A 12,828-nucleotide genomic window follows, 5' to 3' on the forward strand; every position below is an offset into this window, starting at 1 on the left:
TTTTTTAATGGGACATTTGATATGGTGAAAGGAATAAGACCCACAAAATGTTAAGTCTACACGATTCAGAGAGCCTGTCTGTGACCTTGTGTTTCAGGGTAGTCCCCTAACTCATCAGGGCATTTGCAACTGCATGAGTTTTCTTGAAGAGCAAAAATAACTTTTATGTAGACGCAGGAACCCTCTTACCAAGGGTGCCCCCCCACCTGGTTGAACCCCAGGAATGAGGCAATTATGTGTTACTTGGCACATGCTTTGTCTTCAGCTGGAAGCCAACCGGAGACTGGCATTTGAGCGGGAGGAGGTGATCTGGGAGGTGGTCTCGGGTAGCACCAGCAGGGGAGTGGGGAGGGAAGCCAAAACAGGGTGGGTGTGCTGAAGGGCAGTCACTGCTGTGGGCACCTGAGGAAGAGTGTAGGATGCATCCAGAGCTCTAGTTTTCTGGGGATATCTAGCAGCTGGGATATTGATCCACCAACTCTGTTTTGCCATTGGCTGAGGGTTGTTCCAGGGGCTCTCAGCTACCAGGCACTTCCAGCCTTGCTCCGCATGCAGGCTCAGCAGACTCCTTTAGCCAGAAAAGGCTCTGAGGAAGAGAGGTGCCGGTGCGTGCAGTGCTGCCAATGTGCAAGGGAATGGCGGGAGCCAAGGATACATAGGCAGAGACCTGACAGAGTCTGCCATGGGTTCCCTCCCTCCTTTCCTTTCTTTTAATAAGGAACTCCTTTGAGGGAAGTTATAGTTAAGTACAAATTTGATTGAGGAAGGAATCCATATTGAGAAGTCTAGGATAAATAAATAAATCAGGGCTTCCCTGGTGGCGCAGTCGTTGAGAATCTGCCTGCCAATGCAGGGGACACGGGTTCGAGCCCTGGTCTGGGAAGATCCCACATGCCGCGGAGCAACTAGGCCCATGAGCCACAACTACTGAGCCTGCGCGTCTGGAGCCTGTGCTCCGCAACAAGAGAGGCCGCGATAGTGAGAGGCCCGCGCACCGCGATGAAGAGTGGCCCCCGCTTGCCACAACTAGAGAAAGCCCTTGCTCAGAAACGAAGACCCAACACAGCCAAAAACGAATATAAAAATAAATAAATTAATTAATTTAAAAAAAGAAAATAAATAAATCAATAAAGAAGAAGAGGGGAGAAAAACAAAGGGTCCAGCTCAGCTTTCATTTCTTCTGGGAAAATCCCAAGCCCCTCCTCCCACGTCTCGCCCCTCAGACTGTTCTATGGTTCCAGTAGCACACTGAAGTCATGGCTACCTACACCCATCACCCTGACTTGTAATTGTTGATTCATTTGTCATCCTTCCAAACCAAAGCATTCTTTCGTTTGTTTGTTTGAATTTCTGCATTCCCTATACCAAACTGCTTGGCACTGATAGGTACTTATTTCATCTCTAGGAAATGAATGAATGGTTCCTTTGAAGTATTCCACACTTATCTCTACCAAAAGCTGAAAGGTTTAGCAGTCAGGAAGAGAACTTCCAACCAAGTTCCCTTGGAGTTTTGGTGATTGAATTTGAGAGATCTTTGAATGCCTGTCCTAAAACTTAATCACCAAAGCTCAGTGATTTTTTCAATATCAGGATTCTTCTTATGGAGGAAAAAGATGGACTCCCCATGGAGTGTAAGGGGCTGAGTGAAGTGGAAAGCTCAGATACTCAGGTTGAAAGCCCCATCCCTCAAGGTGAGTGTCCAGCATAAAATAGTAGCTCATTAAACATTCAGTTCCATTCTTACAAAGAGAAAAGTAAAAGGCAAGTTTATCATTTATCCTTCCTCTAATTATATAAAAAAAAAAGCTTGAAAAAAAAAAAAAGAGGAGGAAAAAGTCCAGGGCAGGGCAGAACCTGGTCACCACCTCCAACCAAGTCTCCATGATTTGGGCTAGAGATGCTTTTATTCCAGGAACAGGTCTCTTCTCTATTGCAGATAATTTGATGATACCATGGTGACCTTCACTTGTATCTCTCCTTCAGGGGATTCCACCTTTCTGGAACCCAGAGCCCATTCTGTCCTCAGATGGTACCCATCCCTGGGTTTCCTGCTGTCTGACCAAAGATCAGTGTTGTTCCAGACAAGGCCTCCCTGGTCTGGGTCAGGTCCAGGAGATTCTGCAGATCCCTGTGACAGGCCCCTAGAATCTTTCCCATTATTGACAAAGGAGGGAACTCATTCCTCTACTCCAGGGTTTTCAACCTATGTGCTATTGACATTTTGGACCAGAATATTCTCTGTGGCAGGAGTTGTCCTATGCATTATAAGATGTTTAGCACCATCCCTGGCCTCTACTCACTGGATGCCAGCTGCACCCCTTCCAATCATGACAATCAAAAGTATCTTCAGATATTACCACATGTCCTGTTGGGGTTCAGATCATCCCTGGCTGAAACCCACTGGTCTAATTCAAGCCTGGTGAGGAGTTGGTAAACCATGACCTCTGGGCAAAATCTGGCTTGCAGCCCATTTTTGTAAGGCTTACATAGGAATGGTTGTTATCTTTTTTTTTTCCAATATTTTATTATAAACATTATGAACATACTGCAAATTTGAAAGAAATGTATCTTTGTAAAGAATTGTTAATAAAAAAATCAAACAGGGACTTCCCCGGCGGTCCAGTGGTAAAGAATCCACCTTCCAATGCAGGGGATGTGGGTTCGATCCCTGGTCGGAGAACTAAGATCCCACATGCCGTGGGGCAACTAAGCCCGGGCATCACAGCTACTGAGCTTGCGCGCCTCAATGAGAGAGAGCCCGTGTGCTGCAAACTACAGAGCCCACGCACTCTGGAGCCCGCATGCCACAACAAAAGATCCCGCATGCTGCAACTAAGAACCGATGCAGCCAAAAATAAATAAATAAAAATAAAGAAAAGTTTTAAAAAATCAAACAAAGAAGAACAGGTGACAGAGACTATATGTGGCCCACAAAGTCAAAAATATTTACTACTGGATTTTTTTAAATGTTGCCAACTCCAGTTCTAGAATGAAGAAAAACATCTTTGCAGCCAAGAGTGGGCATATACCTAGCAAGTAACAATGAATTTTTCTTCTAGATTCATACACTAAATGTTTCAGTGAGGAAGATTTACCATTCTCTCTCCTGGAGGAACTGTGACCCTCCACGGGGATCGCTTCATAAAGAGGTCAAGTTACATAGAGAACAAACGTATGGATACCAGGGGGGAAGGGGAGGTGGGATGGATTGGGAGATTGGGATTGACATATACACACTACTATGTATAAAACAGATAACTAATGAGAACAGACTGTATAGCACAAGGAACTCTACTCAATGCTCTGTGGTGACCTAAATGGGGAGGAGATCCAAGGAAGAGGGGATATACGTATACGTGTGGCTGATTCACTTTGCTGTACAGCAGAAACTAACACAACATTGTAAAGGAACTATACTCCAATTAAAAAAAAATTCCTTCCCAATAAAGATAATGTTCTACTTATATAAAAAAAAAAAAAGATCAAGTTAAACACTGCATGCTATGTGCTTTTCATCACTCAAGGCATGGAAAATGTGTCTTAGTATAAAAGTTAAAGTAACTCTAAGAACTGTTAACGAATCTAAAATTTCTGAGGCTTAACACAAGAGTTTATTTCTTGTCCAGACACAGTCTAATTGGCTATCATTTAGGTACATGGGCTGAGGGAAGCTCTGCTGTATTTAACATGTAACTTCTCAAGTTATCCTGGATGTTGGCATCCCACTGGAAGATGGAGGAAGAGAGAATGATGAGACATCCGTGGGAAGTTTCTATGGGCCAGGCTTGGAAGTGATGTTCCTCATGTCCACTCCCATGTCATTGGCCAGAACTCAGTCACATGGCTACACCTAACTGCAAGGAAGCCTGGGTGATGAAGTCTATATGTGGTCCCAGGAAGATGGGGGGATGGGATCTGGTGAACACAAAGTAGAGTGTTCCTTTGCTTTGCCACCAGAGGAAACCTTGGATAAAATTGGAAATTGGTCCTTCAGTGATGACAAAGAGACTTGATGCTAAGAGGAAAGCTAATATTTGAAAGCTGTATTCAGAACAAATGAAAACTTGATTGTATGTAATGTCATATAGAACTGCCTGCCTAGCCCTAATGCACTGGGCTTGAAGAACACAAAAGACACCACCCCCTCCCCCCCCCCCCCCCAACCCCAAGCTCTGGGCCCAGGGCAAACCAATCCTCTGGACATTAAGTGTCTCTCAATCAAATGCAGGAGTTGGACGAGCTTTGGGATTTTATGAGTTCACATACAGTATCTAAGGACATGGGAGGACAGTGGTAGGATCAGGAAAAGACCCCTCATAGGATCCACCACATTCTCATCACAAAAGATTTTGATCATTAGTCAGACATTGTCTTTTCACAGGATACGGCAAAGGCTGTCTCGGGAAGAACCTGGAAGAATGGCTTGATCCTCTTAGAATCTACTGTGTGAGAAAGGTTACAGAAAACCTCTGTGACAGCCAACGATGCTCGTGCCAGTATAAGCAAAGATGAATGACACAAATGGTTCACTTGTGGGGAGACAGACAGGTAGACAGAATTTAAATTCAACATGGCAGGGGCTACACAAGTGTTCTGCATGGAAACTAACCTGTGGGGTGCAAGCAGGCTTCCTGGAGAGGGGATGTTCTCTTGGAAGCTGAGTCATGAAGGACTGGCTCCGTGAGGAGGATTGGCTTCCAGAGGAGGAGGGAGAAAGGCAGAGGAGGGTGCTGTACGAAAAGAACAGAGCATGAGCAAAGGCTGGAAGCGCTGAAGAGCCACGGGGAGTCTGGTGTGGCCAAAGCTAGAAGTGAGGAGTTGGAGAACAGACAAGGGTCATAAAGGGCCTCATAACTCATGCTAGGGAACCTGTCTTTTATCCCATAGGCAATGGGAAGTCACCAAATGGATTTTTCTTTTTTCTCCTCAGGAGTAACATGGTACGTTTTAGATGCATCATTCTCCCTTGTTATGTTAGAACAGTCCCAGAATTGTCTTCTGAGGAAATCGATTTTCTCACTCTTTTGAATGATGAAACTAACACATATACATTGTAGAAACTTTGGAAAGTGTACCAAAGCATAATCAATAATAGGATAAAAATTACACATAACCTCTTCTTTGCAGAGGTAAACATTAACAACTTGTGGGAACACATTCTTCCAGTCTTTTTTCTATCCATATTTTTAAATTGCTGAGATTACAAGTATATGGTATTTTGTTGTTGCTGTTTTTAAATTGATTTCATATCCATTTCCCTTGTTTCCGAAAATGGAGCCAATAAGAAGTTTCCTGACTGGTCGCCCTCCTGGTCTCCTCCCCTCCCAACCTCCATTCTATTCTCAACACAGAACCAAAGTAATCCTGTTAAAATGTACAGAAAACTATAAATAACAATGAGGAAAAAAGTTATATATACACTGGCAGCCTAGAGTCCCACTGTTGACACATTGGTGTATCTTTTCCTAGTCTTTTTTTCTGTGAATATTTTAAAATAGCTTAGGTTATGTGGAATATAGTCATTTTTTTCCCTTTTCTTTTAGCATAAGCCCAACTTTTAACAGGAAGTCAATTGTACAAACTAATATTTATAAAGTGTTTCCTAAAGCATTTGCCATTCCTACAATCCTCCAAATAATCTAGACCCCCCACTCCTCCCCTGGCCCTGGGTCAAGAAAGTCCATCTTGGAGCAACAGAGTTGGTCTGAATTGTTTAAATCCACTGTAAAATTGTATCTTAAATTGTATTTTGGTGTTATGTTCTCAGCTTGTAAAAGAGATAGCATTTTTAATATGAAATTTACTGTCATGTTTGCTCTAAGGATGTTATTGAGGTCTTGTCTGCTACATCAGGCAATGTCTCCCTTAAGAGGTCTCAAGAGAAACATTCTTCTCATAGCTTATTGCTAAAAAAATGTTTTGCTTCTCTTTAACAGAGAGCATGAGTTTTAAGGAAACTTATTGACAATGCAAATCAGATCACTCAATGTATTCTCTTCTTTTTATCGGCAACTAGGAGATGAGAGCCGACGTTCTAGTGTATGAACCAGTCTATACTATATGGTATTGTGTAGTATACAGAACAATATTGCATTTTTTAAAAAAAATTTTATTACAGGCAATTTTGGTCCACACACTACACAATACCAACAGTATAAGTTTAATCTTTCAAAATCATCATTTAAACAGCCAAAGACTAAGAAATAAAATTTGAGTCAGTTGATTATTTTTCAAAATGTTCTCAGTGCACATTATCCTTAGTTCCCTTATGATAGCAAAATATACAAATACAGAAAACTACTTCATTTAACAAATAGTAGTGCTTTGTATAGTATCCACGGGAGTAGATACTAGCTCCCGTGTAGAACTTTAAGGCATACATTTGTGTCCTAAATTTTTATTTGGCTTTGTCTTATTCATTCTTATTTTCTGTTTCCCCTGATCCCCTGATATATACATACACACACATATTTATACATGCACACACACATAGATACACAGGCATACCTCAGAGATATTGCAGGTTTGGTTCCAGACCACAGCAATAAAGTGAGTATCACAATAAAGCAAGTCATACTAATTTTTTGCTTCCCAGTGCATATAAAAGTTATGTTTATACTATACTATAGTCTATTAAGTGTGCAATAGCATTATGTCTAAAAATGTACATACTTTCATTTAAAGATACTTTATTGCTAAAAAATGCCTAAACAATTACAATAGTAACATCAAAGATCGCGGAGCACAGATCATCATAACAAATATAGTAACAATGAAAAAGTTTGAAATATTGCAAGAATTACCAAAATGTGACACAGAGACCCAAAGTGAGCAAATGCCGTTGCAGAAATGGCACTGATAGACTTCCTTGATGCTGAGCTGCCACAGACTTTCAATTTGTAAAAAACACAGTATCTGTGAAGTGCAATAAAGTGAAATGCAACAAAATGAGGTATGCCTGTTCATACATATCTACATTTATATAAAGAATATCTATACGCATATATTTCCATGATGCACTATCTCTTATGGTATAGTGAATTTTACAACATTTTTGGAAGAAGAAAAGGTCTTGGTAAGCATATTGTCATACAGATGATTGGGCAGGACCAGTCTGGAGGCACAGACTCCAGTTAGAGAAGTATGGCAAAGTGATAGTTTGAGCTGAGGCCATGAATGTTCACATGGAGAGAAGGAAATAGAACTGAGATTTGTAAGGCAGAAACATCCCAACTTAATGACTGACTAGTTGGGATGGAAAGAGAAATGACCTCAAGGTTTCTGGCTTAGACTATAGGGTTACCGATTGGGGCAGGGAGTGGTTTGGAAGGAAATGTGAAGCATTCATTTCTGAACACATTGATTTGAAGGAAACTGTCTAGGACAGCCAGATGGAGATGTTCAAGCTTTCTCTACCACTCCATTAATTTCCATGTATGTTCATTTGCTCTCATTATTTTTCTCTGCCTGAAATACAGCCACCTTTTCTTCTAATACTGACCACACTTGAGCCATCTTTCTGAGCCCAGTTCAGTTCCTACGCTTCCAAGAAGCATCTTTGCCCACATGCTTCTGACCTCTAATAGCACTTGTTGTCAGTATTATGTTTAGAGGAAAGACTTGAAGCCCCTCATATTGCTATTCCACTTGTTCAATCTCTTATCTCATAGGTCAATTCCATCTACTTACTCACTCAGCGAATATTTAGTGTGACCCATCCACACATCCTGTGCCAGGTGATGGGCACACAGTTGATTCAGGCATGGTTCCAGCCCTCAGACAGCTGGCTATCCGTCGGAAGAGAAGATAACACAAAATCAAGTCACTCTAGGCCTCTTGAAGGCACATGAGGTCCACCCTCTTCTTTACTGTTCCTCATGGTGGCTTGCTCAGGCTACACACAGAGCCTAACCTCAACAAATATCATATCAACCAGAAGATTATTGATTCAAGCTTGCAGAAGAGAAACTCCATAGCAAACCTTGGTGGATGAAATTTGATGTCCTTCTGGACCACCAAAATTTTCTTCTTATACAATGTGAGTCATGATAGCAAATAATGCAGGCTGTCCCTAAAATGTGGCTTTCATCTGCTTGGCCATGTTAGGTCTGCTCTGGCTGTGCTCACACCCCAAAAAGGCAAAATCTTATCTGGAGCTCTGACAGGACAGCAATTTTTTGCTCTTGCAGGGTGGACTTGATTTTTAACAGCAGCCTAGAGGAATTCCAGTCATGGCAGTAAAGACCCTTTCTGCTCAGATGCAATGAGGCGTGAGAAGCAACTTAGTGGCAGAGTAGAAAGGAGTGAGCGGGGAGTTGGAAAGAGTTATCGTCAGGCTTTGGATCAGACCTTAACTAACTGCTTTGACTTGGGCAAGCCGCTCCCTCCTTCAGTGCCCTAATTCATAAAAGAAGGTGGCTAGAAAGGTGATATTTTTAGGACCCTTTGTGTTCTTCTCCGTCTGTTTTCTTTTGTGTGATTAAAAAAAAAAAAAAATCTTCCAGAATGATACACACTCAGAGTGAGTTCTCTTGTGTACCAGTCATGTTGATGGGAAGATCTAGACACGGACTACCAGCTTTAGAAGTTAGGCAATATTTAGGTGTGTTGTTGAAAAGAGTTGTCTTGGAGAAATTTTTCCACCACATGAGAATGATTTATCAGAAACGGCCAATGACACACACTGGTTGAGGTGGTGTCCTGAAGTCTCCACACCTCCAGGTTGTTGCCCCCGAGGGCAAGGGCGGGGCTGAGAGTCCTCAGTGGGGCATAATGGGGGAAGCTCCGGGCCTGGACTTGCTACTGATGGGGCTCCGGACAAAGTTTGAGATCTCTCTAGACCTCAGTCTTATTTTTCTTTTAACTTTTTATTTTATATTGGAGTATAGTTGATTAAAAATGTTGTGTTAGTTTCAGGTGCACAGCAAAGTGATTCAGTTGTACATATACATATAACCATTCTTTTTCAAATTCTTTTCCCATTTAGGTTGTTTCATAATATTGAGCAGAGTTCCCTGTGCTATACAGTGGGTCCTTGTTGATTATCCATTTTAAATTTAGCAGTGTGTACATGTCAATCCCAAACTCCCTAACCATTCCCCTTTTCACTTTAAAAATAAGGGTTTCTCTTCAATTTCTTGTCTAGCTCTAACATTTTATAAACTTTTGTGAACTGTGTGTGCATATGTGGGTACGTATGTGGTTTGCAGGAAATGCTTTGTGTAAAATTGTAAGCTTTTTTAGTTTTCATAATGACAATGTCTGACAGTTTCTAACATTCTGAAAACAAAGGACTTCTAGCTTTTCTTAGTGCACCATAGAATCGTGAAAAGCGCACAAGCTTTGAAGGCTAGGAGACCTGGATCCAAGTTCCACCACGGCCGCCTCTTACTGAGCAAGTCACTTCTGATTCACAAAGTTCGTGTTCCTCCTCCATAAACTGCACATTACATATCCCAGGTGTATGTTTTTGTTGTGATAAGTGACTGGTACAGGTATTGGCACAGTCTGTCTTTAACAGACGGTAACTCTTATACTGTAATGTCTGCAGGCGTAATGAAGACATTTGAGTTTGCTGATGAAATGACTAATGGATGAGCAGTGAAGTCATTTTTGGATTTATTCTAAGAAAGAATGAGTTAACATCTTCTTGATGTAGGAGGAAAAAAACAAATGCACAAACTCTATGGGCTCAGTTTCTTTGTTTATAAAATCAAGGGATGCACCAGATGATTTTTAAGGCCTCTCTCTATGAGTCTATAATTTTGGCTCATAAACTGGATCTGGATGTAATTCCAAAGCAATTCAAAGAGATAAATTCCAAAATGGGGTTTTAAGTATAGCAGCATCATAGCGATAAAGTGTGACTATTTTAGGGGACAATATTCATTTGGATGTATAATTCAAGTCAGGTGAAATTTATAATATGTATTGAATGCTTATTTTACTACATTCCAGTGCATTGGTAACATTTTGTGGTTCCACCTCAGACATGTGGGGAGAACAGGAAAAGATAGCAGAAAGAGACGAAGACAGTATGAGGTAGAAGTTTAGGACAAGAGCAAAGTGATCAGGCCAGGTTGTTTCTGTCTTCTCTTGGCTGGATGATGATTCGCTTTTATAGTTTGTCTTACTTTATGCAATGAATATATTGTTGAAAGTAGCTTAGAAGCATTTGTAAATCGAATCATGTCTTAAGTGTAACATAGCCGTGTTCTACTGAAAACACTTCCATGATAAAACTTTTTGTAAAAAGAGATATTATTCTCTAATTCTAAATCTATATTGGATCTGTTTAAAGGAAAGTTCAACTCTAGTTCTTTTCCTGGAGAGGAAAAGTGATGTCAAGCTACCCTGATGAGGTCCCGTTGTGGGAACAGCTTGTCTGGCCTCCTGGGCTCTCTGGGGAAAGTAAATGGAGAGAAAGAATAGACACATATTCCAGAACTGGACTTTGAATGGGCCTTTGGCCAAACTTGGCCCAATTTCTCAACTGAGAGAGACCGCTGACCAAAACTGAATGCTGACTCAAAGCCAAGTTGCTTTGGACACATTGTCCTCTGCCAGGCAAGCCCAGCGCCCTTTCCCTGAGGTACTTACCCAGCCAGGGGAAGGAAATGCCGGGACAAGCAGCTTCACTCTTTCCCCTTCTACTGCCTGGTTCCAGCTTTTGTGTAGCTCTTACAATTAGGGGAGGGGGAAGAGAGGGGAGGAAAAGACTGGCAAGTGGAAGGAGAGGCAATAGGGCCACCCATGAAGATGCAGGGCTTACAGAAAGCCAGAAAAACCAGGAGGGAGTTATTGGGGAAGAAGAAAATTTGAACAAACTTGGGCACTAAGGAAAAATGAGGAAAGCGTTCAAGGAAACCACATGAACATGATGGAAAAGAAGGAGGAAGGGAAGAATCCCAGGATGGAACGCGAGCTGGGAAGAGACACAGAGGAGGGTGGATCAAGCTGAGAGCAACTCCAGGTGCTAATCCAGACCCTAAGCTCAAACCTTCTTGATTTAGAAAAATGTTCTGTGATTAACCCTTCAATGTGAAGCCCAGTGTGTAGGAATTTCCTTTAACTGTAGCTTCTTTATATATTTCTGGAATGACAAGGAATTTAGGCATGACAGCTTATTTTCCAGAAAAATTCATGGTAGGACTTCTAACTCTGCAGAGGCTGCATTTACAGAAATTATAGCAGGAATGGCATACTAAAATGTTGGTCGGGGTTGAAGAGGAGGAGGTTTACTACTCAAAATTTAGGTTGGTGTTCAATTTGAAATCACTGCTTTAGATTCAATATAACTGTAAGCAATTTTTGAACTGTATTACTGGGATACCAGGGTTCCAGTATCCGACATGCCCTGTCCTGGGAAAACCACAAACACACAGGACTCACGGATAATTCCAGTGTCCACTTTACTACTCCATGTGTAGCTATGTGACAGAGTAAGGTCGTTTGTACAGATCTTAGTTCTTTTTGCAGTACCTGTCTTCCTGGAGGTAGACTCGTCAGGCAGAAGAAACAAAGAGGAGCAGAATCAAGTGGTTTAAGCAACCCACACATTACGGAAGCCACCTTTGGGAGATAACCAAAGGTGAGAGTCAACATACTCAACTGCTAAGTCACAGGACCAACCAATCAGATTCGACCCTGTACATAAACAGCCCCTATCAGCCCCAGAGATAACACTCCCATAGCAGCTGATCCTTCTTCACAGAGGTATTTGCACACTTGCAACTATGTACCTAATCATTTGCTATTGTTTGTTCAATATCTGTCTTCCTCTCCAGACTGCCAGCCTATTGAGGGGTTTCCCGAGGTCCTCAATACATCTCTGTGATCAGACTGCAAATACCATACCAGTGACACAGGTAGAAAAGACCTCACCTCGCTGTATTGTGGCTAACTTAAACAGTGGCACAGAATCGTGGAAAAGTCCTTGAAATCAGGGCAGCAGCTGTGCTCATGCCCCAGCTCTGCTACTGACTTGTTGTGTGACTCTAGTCAGGTCACTTCCCCCTCTCTATCTCTGACTCCTTTGCTAGGAAATGACAGGATTGGATTCGATGACTTCTGAGGCCACTTCCAGCTCGAACAGTCTGCGACTTAGCTTGCTTATAAAGTGGACAGGGGAGGTTTGTTTGTGACCAGAACGATATATTAGGAACTGATAAAAGCTGCCAAGTACCACTTAGAGAAAAAAATAGGAACAGGATTTTGTATGAAATATGCTTGGGTTGCACGATGCAAATGTTTCTTTTGTGAGAGAGGAAGGCCATAGGATATGATTACTTGATCCGCCACTAAGCTTCCTGGGCAGCTCTGGCCAAGTTCAAGATACCTGTCACTCGTGTTCAAGGTCCACTGCCTACTGACTTGTCACACTGTTGAATTATGGTCGAGTTGAAGTCCAAAAGGGGAAATATTTTGCAATCTAGAGTTGGACCCTGGAGCTATACGATCATGATTACCAATACAGATTTTCCCAGAAACATTCAGGGCCATACTGAGGAGTCCTCACATTTCTCTGTGTGATTTTGTGAGCTTACTCTGCTAGTGGTGCTGTGGTTCCATGAACATTTTCCTGAACGAGCAAGTGAAAAAATTTCCCTTTGCCTCTTCTTGAACCATTTCTTTTCTTTAATTATGCATGAAATGAATTTTTAAACAAGACTTTTTTGATAGCTCAGTTTACAAAGCACTTTAGAAATAAGGTCATATTTGTCTTCACAGGAAGAGTCATCCGTGTATTGAGCCAGAGGAGAATAAGCCCAGAGCTTCCTGAATCTTAACACAGATGCTGTTTTGACTGTCACTGAGTTCTAAAACTCC

General features: G+C 41.8%; 1 long non-coding RNA gene across 3 annotated transcripts in view; it reads right to left on the reverse strand.

Annotated features, from left to right (window-relative positions):
• Positions 1 to 12,828, reverse strand: part of LOC132347470 (uncharacterized) — a 317,923-nt gene that overhangs the window by 70,599 nt on the left and 234,496 nt on the right. For all 3 annotated transcript variants that reach the window (XR_009497201.1, XR_009497202.1, XR_009497203.1), the window contains exon 5: positions 4,610 to 4,730. This is a non-coding gene — a long non-coding RNA (uncharacterized LOC132347470). The remainder of the gene's footprint in view (positions 1 to 4,609; positions 4,731 to 12,828) is intronic.

Source organism: Balaenoptera ricei, chromosome 14, assembly GCF_028023285.1.
Source record: "Balaenoptera ricei isolate mBalRic1 chromosome 14, mBalRic1.hap2, whole genome shotgun sequence".
Classification (NCBI taxonomy): domain Eukaryota; kingdom Metazoa; phylum Chordata; class Mammalia; order Artiodactyla; family Balaenopteridae; genus Balaenoptera; species Balaenoptera ricei.